A 15,057-nucleotide genomic window follows, 5' to 3' on the forward strand; every position below is an offset into this window, starting at 1 on the left:
TATTCAATAAAATTGTTGATTTTGCATTCTATTATGAAAATCCAATAAACATATCCATGGCTATAGTGTGAATACTTTAACTTTATGTGGTGACATAAACAGGATCATGTTAATAGTATATAGCCTAAATGGTCTAATAAGTATATGGATGAAATTGGGTATCTCATCCTGGTAACACTATTGGATGCGGCCCATTTTGTAGTAATACAAATGATGTGATTCACAGATCATTCATGTAGAGACATGTGAGTGGGGGCATCCTATGCAATGAGTTTGCATATAAACTGGACAACAAAATAGTCACTTTTCTTTGTAATGACTGTTTACTGTTAAAATTGACCATTTCATTTATAAAGTAACCTAGGTTAACTCGATCTTAATCCTAGGCTAGCTATGAACTCTTGTTTGTACGGGATTATCATTTTTGCAACGATACTATATTGAGTAAGAATAAGTGCTATCGAGGGATAGTCAAATTCTCCTCCACTAAAGTAAGAAATTCTTGACTAAATACTATCTCTAGAATAACTCATATTCTGATTGTCATTTAGGTACCATTTTTTGGTTAGAACTTACAAACACTTTAGTAATTCCGTAAGTGTAACCCTCCATTTTCAGACCTCAAAGATTGGCCCCAACGATGCTATCGAATTGGAAAGTCAAGGTTGGAAAACGACCTAAGAAATCCTATCCATTTATGGAGTTTGATTATTTTGAATCCTATGTTACAACCCTCCGAGGGGATAGTTATCATTAAACGACTAGCAAGGCCGACATAAAGACGAGAAGCAGGTGCAACATAAGAATCTCACGATCCAACCAAACGGAAGAGATCACAGGACACATTGACACATATCCTTCACCCATTTACTATGAACTACTTCCCCCATTCACCTTGATCTTGGCCTATACAAACACTTTCCGAATGGAGCAATAGAGGTATAATCAACACGAAGCATTGTATGGACCTTACAGTGTGAACTTTCTAGGGACTCGAGAGTTGAAATCAATATATCATATATTTGATTTTACATTGAGCAACTTCCCTTCATTCTCCTTGATCTTGATCACATGCACACACATTCTCTACATGGAGAAATCGAGGTATAATCGACACGAAGCATTGCACGAATCTCACAGTGTGAACATCTTAGGATGTGAGATTTAAAATCAAAACATCACTTTTGTTTTCATTGTGAACAGCTTCCCCTATTCACCTAGTTCTAGATTCATGCCAATACTTTTCATATGGAACAGGCGAGGTATAATCGAGACAAAGCAAAGCATGAATCTCGATGTGAACTCTTATGGATGCGAGAGTTGAAAATAACATATCATATATGTTATTAATCTTTCACTGAAGCATTCTTAAATTCCCATTGAAGTGTTCTAATAACATATCATATATGCCATTAAACTTCCACTGAAGTGTCCTAATATTTGTTTTGGTATATTTTTACTCAAGTTTGTTCTGGCTAATTAAACAACCTATGTCTAAGTGTTTATCCAAGTATAATATTTATATTTGGATTTAACCTACAATTTCTAGGTGATAAACCAGTTTTAAAACCTCACACTGCTCACGTATTTCTCATAAATCTGGTTAACAACGCTCAATTATTCGACCATAATCCACAAGTAAGAGGTATTTCGTACACCGTCAAGTTAAATACCCCCAACCTTACATAGGATTGTATACCAGATTAGTTTGTAACCATATTTTAAAAGATATCAACCTATTTTAACTATTAAAATAGGTGGTTAACCCACGTGAGCATGCAACTTATCTTTGTTATGGATTTTAAATGTCTAACCCAATTTTATAACAACTTACAAAATTTTAGACATGCTAAGCATCCATTAACATACATCAATGGCATTTAACATTTAATATAACATTTATATTAAAACATTTGAAACCCTATACATGCATACTATAAATTATAACACTTTATAACATACTTTTAATGCATGTAACATGCTTCCTATGGTGGGATTTTAAATCTACATGACATATTTTATGCATATACAAGATTTATTTAATTATAACATACATCACATGCATAAATAATTAAACACAGATTGATATGGTCTTAGTTTTGGCATTTTCAAGCAAATAAAGGCCTAATTATTACAAAATTAAGCAAAAACTGGTTCCAAAACACTTATGGATCGCTTGGACCGCCTTGAACCGGACTCGAACCTCTTGAATTGGACCTCTAGTGCTCAAAATTGGGCTGAATTGGGCAAAAACCATTGAGTACCATCAAACATCGAGTATGCCATCGAGCATTGGGTATGCCCTCAAGCATGGAGTACCATCGTGCATCGAGTATTCCACTAAATACCATCAAGTATTCCATTGAGTACTATCGAATATGGTATCATGCATCGAGTATTTCACAAAATACTATCGAGTTTCTCATCGAGTATGGCATCGTGCATCGAGTATTTCATTAAATACCATCGAATATGGGGCATTGAACATCGAGTATTGGGCAGTGGCTGAAAATCTACTTCCTACTGCTCAACCTTCTTCACTTCTTTCTTTAGTTACATCCTAATTGCAACTCTATTTACACAAATTGAATTACAAACACTTAAACACATATTAAAGTCCATCAAACAAGAGCTAATTACAAGAATTACAATATAATTGAAGAGAAAACAATGCCAAAACTCAGAAAACCATATCCGTTCATCATTTTCATACAACTTATGAAAAACACCCACCAAAACTCAAATTAACGCTCTAATACCAATTGTAAGGATAACCTAACATGCAACGAAAGCAAACAAAATCAATAAGCACTCTAATTTCATTTAATTTGAGTTATGAAAGCATGCTTAAACAAAAATTTAAGAAGAGGGTTCCTCAACAACATACCTTTGATGAATACTTGAACTTTTTGTGAAGACATAAAAATGGATCAGGTTCGAGTAAATAGTCAAAATGATTAATAGTATACGAATAAGGTTGGGTGCCTTATTTTGGTAACACCATCAGATGCGGTCCATTCTGTAGTTGTTACATTTTGTTGTAAAGTGCTACAAATGAAGTGATCCTGATTCGTTCATGTTGGGTTGTATGTCCTAAAACTCGTAGTTTTGTAAATAGTAAACATATATGAAGTTATTCAGACAAGTGTTGTTGATTTTTTAATAACTCTAAATCCAATAAACTACAAACCTTTGGCTATTGTCATGAATACTTGGACTTTATGTGGAGACATAAACTTGATCAAGTTCGAGTAAAATAGAATATATCATCTATAGTACTTGAATTAGGTTGGGTACCTATTTTTGGAGATACTATTGAATATGACCCACTTTATGATTGTTACAAATGTTGAAAGTGTCATAAACGATGTGATAGTTCGTTCATGTAGAGACATATGAGCAGGGGTGTTCTACACAATGAGATTGTGTAAGACAGACCACAAAATAATCACTGTTATGTATTAACATTATTTACTGTTAACATTGATTAATTTCACTTTTTGATGACCTAGATAACTTGATCTGAATCCTAAGCTGTCTATAAACTCCTGTTTATTCGTGATTTTCCCTTTATCTACATAGGTGAGGGTAAGTCCAGCGTCGCTGCTCAAAATGCCTCCTATTTCAGGTATAAGATTAGGTAGATTGCTGGGGATATAGAATTTGCAAGATGGAATTAATTCTTACTCATTTTAGGGGTAGTAGAAAAGTTGTTCCCTTAAGGGTGCATCTCAGGTCTTAAACAAGGGGCCCCATCCTCTCGTTTGTTTAAGAGGGAATGAATTTAGTGATTATGATCCTAAATAAATTGTTTATTAGAGGGATAGTGGTTAAGTAGAAAAGATGTAACTCAAGGGTATTTTAATGTTTGACCTAGCTAAGGTTACGAACAACCTGTGATGGATCAACTTATTGATGTCGGTTATAGCAAATGGACACATAATATATCTACAGTGAGGGGAGTGGAACTACAGGCTATAGTGGACAGTCTTGTTAGTTAACAAACGTTGATTAACTAGGTTAAACAGTTTGACCGGTTAGTCTAAGATTGTTAGAGCCCATGATCTGTAGGTCCATCTGGGTCTCCTTGCTTGCTCAATACAGACAAAATTGAAGAACTAAGTGAAGTGAGAATTTGAAATGTTCAAATTCACTCTTAAGGAAAAATTGTATTTTATATAAGATATAATTTACAATTAAATAACTAATTTATTAATTAATTATTTTTTATAGTATATTTGATCGTTAGCATGAAGGTGTTTTCCACAACTTGATTAATGTGATTAATCAAAGCTAGGTGTCAAAGATATTTTAATATGTGATATTAAATGTGTTTATTTTTATTTAATTGAAACTGTTTTAATTAAATAATTTCCAAACTTTGAAAATTTTATTTCATTTTTTAATAAAAATTAGTTAGTGGAAAAATCCATTTTTTAGATTTTTCCCACTAACTAAGTGGACTTTGAAGTGACATTTCTCAAGCTTGACACCTAGAGATCACATGCTAGTAGAGTTTGAGGTAGAAGACATGCAAAATGGGATTTTTCATGTGTTTTCTCTACAAAAGGCTTTGTTTTTTAAATTTGCAAGACTAATGCTTCCACGAATTTTGACCTAAACTCTTCCACCTCAACTCTCCTTTTCTCTCATGCTTTCGATAGTGAAATTCCCTTTTTTCACTAATAAAACGGTCCCACGATTGTGTTCTTCAATTGGAGAATAGTGGGGATTTATCGTTGGTGGTGTCATTCGTGTACAGGAGAGGAAGCTTGCGGTGGAGTCTTCAAAGGTTGTATTTTCTATCCATTTGCATGCTTATTCTTGTTTTTATAGCAATTAGAACATTGTCGATTTCATCATTTCCACTGTGCATACGTTTTTTATGTTCCATCAAATGGTATTAGAGCATGCTTATAATGTTCTATTGAATTTTGGTGGGTGTTGTCCATGTGATGAATGTTTGGTTGACTAAAGTGGATACATTAAAGTATTGGCATTAGTTTTCATTTAGTTTCTTTTTTAAATTAGTAACTGCTTACATGTACATGAGCTTTAATGCGTGGCAAAGGGTCTGTAAAGTTGCTAGAGTCATTAGATTCATTTTTAGGCTGTAATTGTTCGTTTTCGAGAAAGAGGCAGCTTCATTTTTGGAGAAAATTGGCTCACAGACTCGGCAGTTAGCTTCCAGACCTGAGTTTGCCTCCTAGACCCGACCCACAACGCCACCCCGACACGGTTAGGTGGCGTTCCCCTCGCACAAGCATCCAACCCATTAGGAACCCTGACCATGCGACCTGGTTCCATCAGCGCCTCGTGCACATGTCATCCATTATCAACCTAACCTGCCTGAAGCTCTTACTCATGCACTCCCACCCGTTGACCATGCCAGCGTGCATTGACCAGCCGGTCCAGATGGTCTGGACCGGTCAAGTTGACCTGGTTGAGCTGGTTTGATCGGTTCAACCTTGTTTTGGTGTTTTCAAGCAGGTTCGAGTGGTTTTTTGGCCGGTTCTGGTCAGTTTAAAGTGTTTGAAGCCGGTTCGAGGGAGGTACTTGATGATTTGTGTAGTAATTTAGTTCTTTGTTTGCTTTTAATGTCAAAACCGGTCCACTTTAGTGTTGTTTACTTATTATGCATTTGATGTATAATATTATTTGATTATGTGTGCATAAAGTATTCCATATAATTTTTAAAAAACCTCACCATAGGATAAGCATGTGGCATGCATTTGTTATATGTTATAAGTGTTATATTAAAGCATGTTTGTTTAAGGAAGCATGTTATAGATGAATGTTCTAAGGTTATAAATGTAATAATATATTTTATAATTTTTATAAAATAACCTAGACTTTTAAAATCTAAAACAAAGATAAGATGCATGCTCCACTTAAGGTCAACCGATGCAATTCAATCACCTTTTTAAGAGTTAGAAAAGGTCCATACTTGTAAAATAAGAGTTGTTTACTTACCTGGGGAGATCTTGTCTAAAGTTGGGGGTACTTAAGTTGATAATTTATGGAACATCTCCTACCTAGAGATCAAACAGACGTTTAAGTCGATAACCCTAGTTTTATGAGCATGCATGAGTGGTGTAAGGTAATAAAATTGGTTTATCACCTACACATCATAGGTTAATCCCGGTATAAGAGTTATACTAGGAAAAATCACCTAGACTTAGGTTGTAAAATATTAGCTGGTTAATAACCAAGTGAATACCCAATCTTTTATAAAATAGAACATTTCAGTGGGAGATTAATAGTATGTGAGATATATTATTTCTAGCTCTCACGTCCCTAAGAGTTCACACTATTAGCGACAACCTCCCTTCAGAAAGTGTTTGCATGGGTCAATGACATGGTGAATAGGGGAAGTAGTTCATAGTAGGTGGGTGAAGGGTGTGTGTCAACACGTCCTACGGTCTCTTCTATTAGGTCATACCGTGAGATTCCTATGTTGTGCCTGCTGGTTGACTTTATGCGACCCTTTGCTAGTCGTTTAGTGACGGCGATCCCTTCGGAGGGTTGTAACATAGGATTTGGAACACCGTGAACTCCAAAAATGGATAAGGTTACTTAGGTCCCTTTTCAAACAAGTGTTTTTCCTTCGAGAGCTTGTTTGATTTCGATCTCTGTAATTCAAAAGTGGCGGGTATACACTTACAAGACTTACTAAGTGTTTGTAAAAATCTTGACCAAATAAACGGTAATGAAGTACTATAAGGATAAGAGTTATTCTGATATTAGTATTTAGTCAAGAATGTCTTGATTTAGTGAAGGAGTAGTCAACTGCCCTTCAGTGGGGGCTATTTCGACTCACTGAAGTATCGTAGCAAAAGAATAATGAGAATGGGTACATTATTTTTACTAAATAAATTGGATTAAAAAAGCTAATTCATTTCTCTAACAATTTGTTTACTTTTTCAGCGATGTCAACATCCATTATACAATTGCTAGCTTCTGAAAAAATTAACGACAATGATTATGGAACTTGGAAATCGAATATAAACACGATACTAGTAATAGATGATCTCCGATTCATTTTAACAAAGGAGTGTCCTCCATCCCCTAGTCCCAACGCAAATCGAACAGTTCAGGATGCATATGACAGATGGGTCAAAGAAAATGAAAAGGCTCGAGTTTATATTTTAGCCAGTATATCTGATGTACTGTCTAAGAAACACGAGAGGTTAGCTACTGCAAGAGAGATCATGGACTTTGTAGGGCCTTTTTTTGACAACGTCCACATCTGTCATGCATGATGCAATTAAATTCGTTTACGACTACAGAATGAAGGAAGAAACCTCCATAAGGGAACATGTTTTGAACATGATGGTTCACTTTAATATTGTAGAAGTGAATGGAGCCGTCATGAATGAGAAGAGTCAAGTTGGATTCATCATGCAATCTCTTCCGAAGAGCTTTTTTCAATTCAAAATGAATGCCATGATGAATAAGATTCAGTATAACTTGACGACTATTCTCAACAAACTCCAGATTTATGAATCTTTATTGAAAAATAAAGGTTTAGAGGCAGAAGCAAATATTGCTTCTACTTCAAAGAGGAAACCCTAGAAACATTCGTCTTTTGGGAGTAAATTTGGCCCTTCTTTCTCTTAGAATAAAGGTATTCAAAAGAAGAAGAAGAAAACTGAGAAGGGGAAGGCTCCAGCTGCACAGAAAGGCAAAAAGGAAGTTGCCAGAGAAAAACGTTTCCATTGCAACGAAAATGGGCATTGGAAAAGAAATTATCCTAAATATCTTACCGAGAAGAAAGCTGAAAAAGAAAGACAAGGTAAATTAGATTTATTGGTTATTAAAAAATGTATAGTGGAGAATGAAGATTGTACTTGGATATTTGATTTAGGGGCCACTAATCATGTTTGTTTTTCATCTTAGGAAACTAGCTCCTGGAGGCAGCTTGAAGAAGATGAGATTACTCTTCGGGTTGGATCAGGGGAGTGTATCTCAACAAAAGAAGTGGGAGCTATTAAGTTAACTTTTGGAAATAGATGTATGCATTTAGAAAATGTTATTTATGTACCTTCTTGTAAAAGAAATTTGATATCTATTTCTTGTTTGTTGGAAGATTTGTACAAAGTAAAATTTTTTCTTCATGAAGTGTTCATTACAAAAAGAGGTATACAAATCTGTTCTGCAAACTTAGAAAGTAATTTAAATAAGTTAAAACTATCTAAAGTTGAAGTTGTATATAACACAGAAATGTTTAAATGACAATAGGATTAATCTCAATAGGATTGAGAGACTAGCTAAAAGTGGACTTCTAACCAAGTTAGAATATGTCTCTTTACCTCTATGTGGGTCATGTCTCAAAGAAAAAAAATGACAAAAAGATCTTTTTCTGGAAAAGGTCATCGAGCGAAAGAAACCTTAGAGCTCATGCCTTCGGACCTTTGTAGACTGATGAGTGTTAAAGCACGGGAAGGTTATGAATATTTCATTAGCTTTATAGATGATTATTCTAAATACAGTTACATTTACCTAATTGATTTTAAGTCTGAAGCTCTTGAAAAGTTCAAAGAATTTAAGACCGAGGTTGAGAATCAAATAGGTAAATATATTAAGTGATGAGTATTTGGACTTGAAATTCTAGGACTATATGATAGAACACGAGATTCAGTCACAACTCTCTGCACTAGGAATGCCTTAGCAGAATGGTGTATCTGAACGGAGAAACAGAACCTTGTTAGACATGATTCGGTCCATGATGAGTTATGCTCGGTTACCTAACTCGTGCTGGGGGTATGTAGTAGAGACTACAACTTACATTTTGAATAACGTTCACTCTAAAAGTGTTTCAGAAACACCTTATGAGTTATGGACAGGACGTAAAGTTAGTTTAGGTCATTTCTAATCTGGGGTTGTCCGACACACGTGTTAGTGCAAAATCCTAAGAAATTGGAACATCGTTCAAACTTATGTCTGTTTGTAGGTTACCCCAAAGGAACGAGAAGTGGTCAGTTTTATGATCCTCAGGATGATAAGGTAATTGTATCGAAAAATGCCATATTCCTAGGGGAAAACCACATTCGAGATCATAAAACCTATAGTAAAATAGTATTGGAAGAGATTTCAAATAATGCTACAGACGAATCAACAAAAGTTGTTTATCAACCTTGCTCATCAACAAAAGTTGTAGATAAATCAAGGACCTCTGGTCCATCACATCTTATTCAAGAGTTAAGAGAGCCTCGATGTAGTGGGAGGGTTGTGAGACAGCCTGACCACTATATGGGTTTAATTGAAACCAAAGTCAACATACTTGATGATGGCTTAGAAGATCCATTAACATATAAACATGCAATGGATGATGTTGATCGAGATCAGCAGATCAAAGCCATGGGCCTTGAAATAAAGTCTATGTAGTTTAATTTAGTCTGGGAACTTATAGATAAACCTGATGAGGTAAGACTTATCGGTTGTAAGTAGATCTACAAGCATAAAAGAGACCAAACAGGGAAGGTACAAACCGATAAAGAAACCTTCTCACCTGTTTCTATGATCAAATCAATCAGAATACTCTTGTCCTTTGTCACTTTTTATAATTATGAAACTTGGCAAATGGATGTCAAGACTGCCTTTCTAAATGGAGATCTTGAGGAGAGTATTTATATGATTCAACCAGAAGGGTTCATTAAACAGGGTCAAGAGCAAAAGGTTTGCAAACTGAAGAGATCTATTTATGGATTGAAACAGACATCCAGATCCTGGAATATAAGATTTGATACTTCGATCAATTCTTATGGCTTTAAATAGAATGTTATAAACCGTGTGTATACAAAAAGACCATTAACTCCACTGTAACATTTCTAGTTTTGTATGTAGATGATATCCTACTTTCTCGAAATAATGTAGGATACCTAACTGACATTAAAAATTGGCTAGCAACCAAATTTTAGATGAAATATTTGGGAGAGGCGCAGTATCTTCTTGGGATTCAAATAGTTCAAAACCGAAAGAACATAATGCTAGCCATGTCTCAAACATCTTATATAGACATGGTGTTGTCTAGGTTTAAGATACAAGATTCCAAAAGAGGTCTTTTACCTTTCAAGAATGGAATACATTTGTCAAAGGACACAATGTCGTAAAGACACCTCAAGAAGTTAAGGATATGAGACCGGTTCCTTATGCATCAGCAGTCGAAAGTCTGATGTATGCAATGCTATGTACTCGTCCAGACATATGCTTTATAGTAGGGATTGTCAGTAGGTATCAGTCCAATCCTGGTTATGAACATTGGATTGTTGTTAAGAATATCCTCAAGTATCTTAGGAGAACAAGGAACTACGTGCTTGTATATGGAAATGAGGATTTGATTCTTACGAGATATATTGACTCCAATTTTCAGACCGATATAGACTCTAGGAGATCTACTTTGGGATTGGTGTTCACTCTAAATGAAGGAGCACTAGTATAGAGAAGTATTAAGCAGAGCTGCATTGTAGACTCCACAATGGAAGCAGAATATGTTGCAGCTTGTGAAGCAGCCAAGGAAGCAGTATGGCTTAGGAAGTTCCTAAATGATTTAGAAGTTGTTCCAGAAATGCGACTTCCAATCACTTTGTATTGCGATAATTGTGGGACAGTAGCTAATTCCAAAGAACCTAGAAGCCATAAGCGCATAAAACATATTGAGCGCAAATATCATCTCATCATAAAGATTGTGTTAAGTGGAGACGTTATTGCCAGACAAATAGTGTCTGAGGACAATGTTGCTGATCTGTTTACTAAGACCCTCCCGGCTAAGATTTTCAAGGGTCACCTGAAGAGTTTAGGACTATGGGTAGAATAAATAGAGCAAGTGGGAGAAATTGTGTGTATAGGATTCCCTAGTTTATTGTATTTATTTTTCTCTCACAGCATTCAACTTTGTTGTAACCCACTAGGAGTTTTAGTCCAAGTGGGAGTTTGTTGGGTTGTATGTCCTAAAACTCGTAGTTTTATAAATAGTAAACATATATGAAGTTTATTCAGACAGGTGTTGTTGATTTTTTAATAATTATAAATCCAATAAATTACGAACCCTTGGCTATTTTCATGAATACTTGGGGTGGAGACATAAACTTGATCAAATTCGAGTAAAATAGCCTAAACCGTCTATAGTACTTGGATTAGGTTGGGTACCTATTTTTGGAGAAACTATTGAATACGACCCACTTTATCATTGTTACAAATGTTGTAAAGTGTCATAAACGATGTGATCAGTTCATTCATGTAGAGATATGTGAGCGGGGGTGTTCTACACGATCATATTGTGTAAGACAGAACACGAAATAATCACTGTTGTATATTAACACTATTTACTGTTAACACTGATTAATTTCACTTCTTGATGACTTAGATAACTTGATCTGAATCTTGAGATGTCTATGAACTTCTTTTTATTTACAATTATCCCTTGATCTACATAAGTGAGGGTAAGCCCAACATCGCTGCTCAATATGCCTTCCATTTCAGGGATAAGATCAGGTAGATGGCTGGGGACATGGAATTTTCATGATGGAATTCACTTCTACCATTTTAGGGACAGTAGAAAGGTTGTTCCTTAAGGGTTGATCCCAGGTCTGAAACAAGGGGCCCCATCCTCTCGTTTTCCTAACTTAGGGGTATTTCGGTATTTGACATAGCTGAGGTTACGAACAACCTGTGAAGGATCAACTTATTCATGACGGTTATATCAAATGGACACATAATATATCTACAGTGAGGGGAGTGCAACTACAGGCTATAGTGGACAATCCAGTTAGTTAACGAATGTTGATTAACTAGGTTAAAGAATTTGACCGGTTAGTCTCGGATCATTGGAGCCCATGAAATGTTCAAATTCGAGTTTTATGGACAATTGTATTTTATATAAGATATGATTTACAACTAAATAATTAATTGATTAATTAATTATTTTTTATAGTATACTTGATCATTAGCATGAAAGTACTTGATTAATGTGATTAATCAAAGCTAGGTATCACAGAAAATTTAATATGTGATATTAAATTTGTTTATTTTATTTAATTGAAATTGTTTTGATTAAATAATTTTTAAAATTTGAAAATTATATTTCATTCTTTTCATAAAAAATTAGTTAGTGGAAAAATCCAATTGTTGGATTTTCCCACTAACTAAGTGGATTTTGAAGTGGTTTTTTCCAAGCTTGACACCTAGAGATTACATGCTAGTGGAGTTTGAGGTGGAAGACATACAAAATGGGATTTTGCATGTGTTTACTCTACAAAACACTTTGTTTTTTAAATTTGAAAGACTAATGCTTCCTTTACTTTTAACTTTTTTCTTCCACCACAAATTTTCTTTACTCTCATTCTTTCTATAGTGAAATTCCCTTATTTTCACTAACATAACGGTCCCACAACCGTGTTATTCAACAAGGATTTATCGTTGGTGGTGTCGATCGAGCTCGGGAGAGGAAGATTGTGGTGGGGTTGTCAAAGGTTGTATTTTCTATCTCTTTTGCATGCTTATTCTTGTTTTTATTGCAATTAGAATGTTATCGATTTTATCGCTTCTGCCGTGCATGCGTTCTTTATGTTCCATCAAGGAAAGCCTCTCTCGAGCTCAAACCATCCAAATAACTACCCATTGACCCGAATCTCTTCTATCGCTTGAATAGTTATAGCATTAAAACCCTTCAATCACACCCCTTATTATTCTAAATTCACTCTCATGCAATTTCGGATAAGAATCTAAATTATTTGGTCCAGTGAATTAAATTCTCACTCGAGACATCTAATTAACATAAGTTCATTCAATTAGTGGCCAGTTAATCAAAAGCATTAAGCACAAATAATTTAGAAATCCATGCAAAATCAATCAATTGTAAATTCAATATTCAAAGTAACATCCCTAAAATACACAAACACCCTAGAAACAGAGTTTAGCCACGCATGATTCCGATAACAGTATTCAACAAACAAACAATCATTATGGAAAAAAAAATTAACAAAGAAGAACAATTTCTCCTCAATAGGTTCGAATCCCAATCACGATCGATCCATAAATGCTCTTAGATCAACTCTAAATTGAAATCTCGAGCCTTCCACCAAAAACTATTAGAATTGCTCTATTTCGGCTCTTTTACGGACTAGAATTTATGTAAAATCTATCAAAGTCAACTCTCATTTTTCTTTCTTCATACCTGCCGGTGCAATGCTATTATTTATAATATGCTCGCAGCGTTGCAACGCTGGCGTCATGCCAGCCGTGCGTAGAAGTCATAGTGTTGCAACGCTACAAGTAGCGTTGCAATGCTGGCCTGTTTCCAATTGGTCTCGGGTCTACAATGTCAGAGAGTAGCGTTGCAACGTTGTTCTAACGTTGGCTCCCCCGAATTACCTTGCCTCTTTTCTTGATCTTGGGTCATTGGGTTTTTCCTAATTTCATGGCCAACCCATAATTGCTTAAAATTGGAGTTTTGCCTCGGGGTTTTTTTTATCATTTCCACACAAATTTCTCCTAATGCTTAGTTTCCTGAAATCACTCAATAAACCACATCAAACTAAACAAAACTAGCAATATTAGTTCTAAATTTGAAGGTAATAAAAGCACTTTTTAATTGCTTTTCACCTATTCAATGAGTTTGCACATGACTGGACCGTGGAATAGTAACCACTAGATTGACACCATTGACTAGGTAGTTTTTTATTTCAATAGGATGACCTAGGCGACTTAGTCTTAATTTGGAGTATATTGTGAACTTCTATTCACAAGGATTATCCTTTGATTTCTATGGGTCAGGGTGGCCAGTTCGCCGACCCAATATGCCTACCATTTTGGGGACAAGATTGAGCGGGGAGCTGGGAACATAAAAATACAAGATGAAATTCACTCTTTCCCTCCTTGAGGGTTAGTAGATGAGTGTTCCCTTAACAGGTGTCTCCGAGGACTTGAACAAAGGGCCCTACCTTCTCATGGACTCGAGAGAAGTTTCTGTTTTTGGTTGGATTATAAACAGGTTGTTCATTAGAGGAGCACTAGTACTTAAGGAGCCAAAGGTGACCCAAGGGTAAAATGGTAATTTAACCAATTGGAGTTAAGAGCACTCGTGATGGACTAACTTACTACTATTCATTTATATTCGTGGACACATAAATATATTTGTAGCGAGAAGAGTGCAGTTGTAGGTCTTTGATGGAGTTGCCCACAGTTAACAAATATTGATTAACTTGGTTAAGAAGTTTAACCAATTAATCTCATATTGTTGGAGTTTCTGACTACAGGACCACCAAGTCCCCTCATTAGCTCACTAGAGGATACTTAAAAGGGATAATTTGAATTGTTCAAATTAATTTGAGGAAACTATGTATTAATGTGATTAATAAATAATTAATTATGGATATGATCTATAATTAAATTAGAGAGCAATATTTGAATAAGATTCAAATTAATTCAAGTGAATTAGATTAACAAAGAATCAATTAATAAAGAGGTTTTGCACATATACATGGGATGTATATGACAATTAAATATATACATTAAATTGGGTTTAATGCATAAGTGGTTATTTAATTATTGTGCAAATAAAAAATAAATAAATGTTATTTAATTGTGCAAATTAAATAAGTGTTATTGGGCTAATTAATTAAATAAATTTTATTTAATTAAATGGGCTAATTAATTAAATAAGTGTTATTTAATTAATTATAGAAAAAGAAAATATATTGAGAAAGATGTTTGGCTCTTCTCTATATAAAGACTTCCCATGGCCCTTTGACAATACACTGAATACACAATTCTCATTGTAGAGAAACTATGAAAACACACAACTCCTTAGTGTTATCATGCAGAATTTTCTCTAAGTTATAAATCATCTCTATTATTCAAAACCTTATTCTCCTCTCCCTCTCCCAATAGTTGGATACCACATATCCCTCCATTGGAATCCCAAAGAATAACGAGGTAACTCTCGTGGTAGTAGTTGAGATCGCTCAATGAGCGTTCATGATCAAGATTGTATGGAGATCCATTCATTGGAACCTTGGATAGATTGTTTGTGGTAGTTAGGGAATCTACAAAGGTATC

Source organism: Benincasa hispida, chromosome 11, assembly GCF_009727055.1.
Source record: "Benincasa hispida cultivar B227 chromosome 11, ASM972705v1, whole genome shotgun sequence".
Taxonomy (NCBI): Eukaryota; Viridiplantae; Streptophyta; class Magnoliopsida; order Cucurbitales; family Cucurbitaceae; genus Benincasa; species Benincasa hispida.